We start from the raw sequence: 5,107 nt of genomic DNA on the forward strand, positions 1-5,107 counted from the left end.
AATGTTATTAGAGATATGAGTTTTATGAACGTGGACTTGGCGCAATTTTTTACAGTGAAACTGTTTTTGTTCGGATATATATTTTACAAATATAAATAATGCTGTGAAGCGGGAAAGAATAGCAGTTACGGTAATTTTTACGTGAAGCGTTCCACATTCACGTAACAGGATGTTGGTAGAAAAGGATTGAGAAAGGAATGTGGGGAGGATCATCTTAATGTGAGTTTATAGAATATGCGAGAAAAAATTATTAGATAGCTCGGACTGGGATTCGAACCCAGGACCTTCCGAAGACATGTCGGCTACTCTACCATTTGAGCTATCCGGTCTATACTAAATTTCCATTCGCTTATTCTATATACATTAAGCCACACCGTCTATCTTACGGCAAGCATTTTTACAAATATAAATAATGCTGTGAAGCGGGAAAGAATAGGAGTTACGGTAATTATTATGTGAAGCGTTCCACATTCACCTAACAGGATTATGGTAGTAAAGGATTGAGAAAGGAATGTGGAGAGGATCATCTTAATGTGAGTTGGTACTACTAATTACGAGTTGATTTATTATAGAAAGAGTAAAATATTAAAAATAATTTTGGGCACAGCCAAAACATTTTCAGAATAATTAAGTAGATTCGACGAATATTATTCGCTCTGAATCACCATATGTAATTATTTTCATTAATTTATTTATAATTAGTCCAGGGTTGTTAATTAGAATAAAAATTAGAAGTCTTATTTATTAACGTGGTTCAGCTTTCTGTGAGAGATTAAATCTCAAAGTTTATTTAACAATACAAAGCTTAATTTGTTAAGTCATAATATATAAAAAAATTGTTAAACAGGGGTTAACTATATTAAAAAATAATTAATAGTCTGGATTCGAGTCCTTGAATGACTGACAGCATTTAAATAATCGACCAGAATACCCTGACGAACGAACTGATTCCCTTATTACTTTTCATAGTAAATTTAAATCAATCTGAACGATGGCAAAGAAGAATAAATCTAGTCGCCGCAGGGCCGCGCGTTTTGAGCAACTTAACTTATCAAATATTTCCGAAAAATCCCAAGAAAACGCGAATGGCTCTTCCATAAATGAGTCAGAAATCGGTAACACTACTGAGTACCCATTGGACGCAACGATTAATCAACCCAAAGTGACAAACGTTCAGGTCCTAAACCCTCCGTTTAAATTATTTCTCATCCCTGATGACAGACCATTTCAAGCTATATAAACAAACGCGGAAGACTCCTTACCCCCTGGGCAAATACCATCGATTATTGACATGAGTTTATTAACGGCTTCATTTAATCAAGACAAATTATGCCCCAGCAAGCAAAAGATGTGCTGGCTATCACAGACTTTATACACCGGTTGTCTCAGCGAGTTGATCAAATTGACGATAAATTGGAACATGTATCGCTAAGGCAGTCGCGTTGGTGCCAGAAATATGCGAAAGGTTATGGACTGACGAGGAAGCGAAAAATTGGTCTCAATTAAATCCTAAACTACTTAGTTCGACTCCACCCAGTGACAATTTAAAAAATATGTCAGCTAATGAAGAAAGGTTGTTTCAGCTAATTCGAGAAATTCCACGTAGGTCACTGGGAGTACCCGTTTCTAGCATCACCAGGAGTGACGCACAACCAGCGCAGAACCAGTCGACAGGATTAGATGACTCACCAGTACACCATTCTAGCCGAGTCGACCGGACAAGATCGATATTAAACAACCCAACAGAGAATCAGTTAACTGAAATCTGGCAGAAGTTAGTTAGACTTGGTGCGAAAAACCAATCTTAGGTTCCATCGACAGGAGCTGGAGACAATGCTAGGAATAACACATCAGGAAACCAACCGCACGACCAAGAAGATTTGATTGCATTGGAAAAATTAGCACGCGCACGCAATCTGGGTTTTTCTGAAAAGGAAGCTCAACCTAAAATATATTTACAGGAATTACAGGAGTTCAAGGCAGAGCAGCAAATGCCTGACAAGGAGGCACTCAGTTTAGTTAAGGCTTTATTTGCTAAAAAAACACACATCCAATGGTTACGTTTAAGCTCCCATAGATTGACCATCTGGGAAGATTTCGTGAACGCGTTTACTGTATATTTTATTCAACCTAGAGCAGACTCAGAGATCAGTGCGGAGATTTACAATAAATACCAAGCAGCTGACCAGGAAGCTCGAGTGTTCATTGACGACATGCAGAAACTGTTCATGGTGATGACAAGTCCACCATCTGAAGAAATTCAAGTCAATCTCATTGCCCAGAGACTAACCAAATAACTCCAAGTTGATCTGAGAGCTTCTCCAACCAAGTTCACGGAGTATATCGGTTTTCACTTAGCAGTTAATATGGCCCCTACTAATCTACAATATTTAAGTAAGGCATAAGACGAAAATGAAAAGTTTTTCTTCAAAAAAAAAAAATCACACTCTCAGCCACCATCCCAGATTCACGTCATACAATCACCAGAAATCATTCAGGTAGATGACGATGGAGCTAACAACGATATAGAAATCGACTCCTCCATCAACTATATAAAAAACAATTCATCTCAGCGCAGGGAAAACTTTATACGAAGGCAAGGATCCGATTATCGGCAAAATAAGAACGGTGGTAGACGCATAAATTACGCTGTAGATGTAAGGAACTCAGATTTCAACAGGTGCCCGAAAGTCCGAATTCCTCTCAAGCCCCCCAATCATTGCGAATGTAATCCTGAGACTAAATCCTTCACGTCCCAATTCAACATGACACTAAATTCCAATTTAGAATATGACGATAGTACAGACAAATTGACATAAGACGTACAAAAAGTCAAAAAGTTTTTACGTGGATATCTATTCAAAATTAATAATACCCATTACTTTATTAAATTAATAACTTACTATATAAAGTTTACTTATCCAAATTAAGTTTTTTATATTCTTTGCTCTACGAGTGTTGAAGTTCAAAAATTTTATAGTTTTTTTATATATTATCTCTTTTTGCGTTTCATATGTTGAAGACGAAGTTGGGGAATTAGCTTCTACGTATAAATTTTTATTGTCAAAAGATGTGCCAATGTTAAAACACAACAAGTTATTTAATGTGATCTTTGTTATATAACTCATAAAATTTACGAGTTTTCATACTCAGTCTGAGCAGAGATTTCTATGAGAAGAAATATTTTGTTTAGAAATAGGTTCACACAAATGTTTACGCAATTAATATCAAGACAAATTAAGGCCAAAGTTGTATCAGACAGATATGAAATGAAAATCATAAATTGGTAAATAAACAGCAAAAATTAATTTCGTTTAGGATTAGAGATAGCGACTCAAAGTTTTGTTTCAGGTGCATTGATCCACCGGCCCCAAAATGGATATTGAGCTAGCCACAACTAAAAGTGTAGCAACCTCAAGCCGGGGGGGCTGAAACGTGGCCAGTTGGCTCACATTAGGCAAACACCAATTTACCACCTGATGCAAATATCATCAGCAGATAACTTGTAAAACCCGATTAGAAATTAGGTGATAATTGCTAACTATACCTTAATAGTACAAAAATTGTTTGAGAGTAGCACTAGAACGTATCCCCACTTCTCAATGCTAATTAATGTACGCGGTAGCCGCGTGCATGCAGTCTTTGTTCAACCTTCATAATGTATACTTTGTAATTGATATTTTTGTTAAAATGTAATAAATTATTTTTCACCGTGTTATAATGTAATGTTCGGTATTTTCTTAATTTACACCGTTGATTAAATAAAAACGGCATTTTAATCTACAATAGTACGATACGACTCCGATTATCAGTTAACAAGGAGTATGTCATACAATAATTAAATAATAGGACGCATATAGAAGATAAATTCGCTCGGCATGTCGTGTACTCCCGAGGTCTCGAGTAGTCGGCCATTTTGTTGAGAAAAGCGTCGTTTCATTGTTTCAAGAGAAGTTATCATACACGTCTTTTATTGAGGAAGATCTTGGTTTGTCGGTCACTTCGATTAATTCGTCTGTTCCTGATCCAGTAACCGGCCCAACTGCAGCTACGAGAAATCTACCACCGCTTGACAACGCTAAAGCACACTGAAGTGGTAGTAGTACCTGTTGTAAGTCAGGTGGTATATTGGTAAGAATTGGACGCGGTATTGAACTTACTTTGAGCTGTATTTTTCAATATTTAAATTTTGACGACCATTTAGCTCTATTTTTCCATACTGAGCGATCAGCGGAGCAGTACGCGGCAAAGGTTGGTTTTGTATCGGGCTGAATCTATCTTTCAACGAGTATCGCCACCCACTATTTGCTCTGGACCATATTCTTTACACGAATAAAATCAATTTAGCTATTTGTAGCTTTGAAAGTTATCGGTTTGGTCCACCGTAAACTCTAAAGCTACATGCATTTGGAGCAGCATCGACTCATAAGCTACGGCTTCGAGTTGGTTACACTCCGAGGTGTAACGAGCGTGTCTTTTCGACCTAGTTCATGTTTAATTAATACATAATCATTTATTAATTTGTTTTCTAATGTAAAAATTTATTCACTCTACGAACAGTCGAGACCAGCCACCTTACAATAGCAATCATCCAAGATTTATGTGACTAAAAAGTTTTATTATTATCAATTATGAATATTATTATAATATAATTGAATATAAATATAATTGAATTAATTGTAATCCGACCATCTATATTATTAAGAGAATAAGAAAAATTTTGTCTCCAGGATAGTCACATCATAAAATCTATTTTTTTTTTTGTGAAATTTAGTGTCATAGGAAAAGTCTTGACTTGAATTTGTGACTTTTCAAAGTTTTATATCATTATCATCAGTAGTTAATTTATTATGATAAGTATTTAGGCTGCATTCGAAAATGCTCTATCTCTAGATACATAACTAAGAAATGACTTTATATCTTGTGAATTATTGACGTTTTAAAGATATAAGCTCACTCCGACATTATACTCATCGAGACCTTTCATTTGAGTACCCACATGAATTTTTACATATTTATATATATATTATATATATATATATATATATATATATACTGCTATATATATATATATACTATATATATATATATATACTAGCTCATACCC

The sequence above is a fragment of the Cotesia glomerata genome, linkage group LG7 (genome assembly GCF_020080835.1).
Source record: "Cotesia glomerata isolate CgM1 linkage group LG7, MPM_Cglom_v2.3, whole genome shotgun sequence".
Classification (NCBI taxonomy): domain Eukaryota; kingdom Metazoa; phylum Arthropoda; class Insecta; order Hymenoptera; family Braconidae; genus Cotesia; species Cotesia glomerata.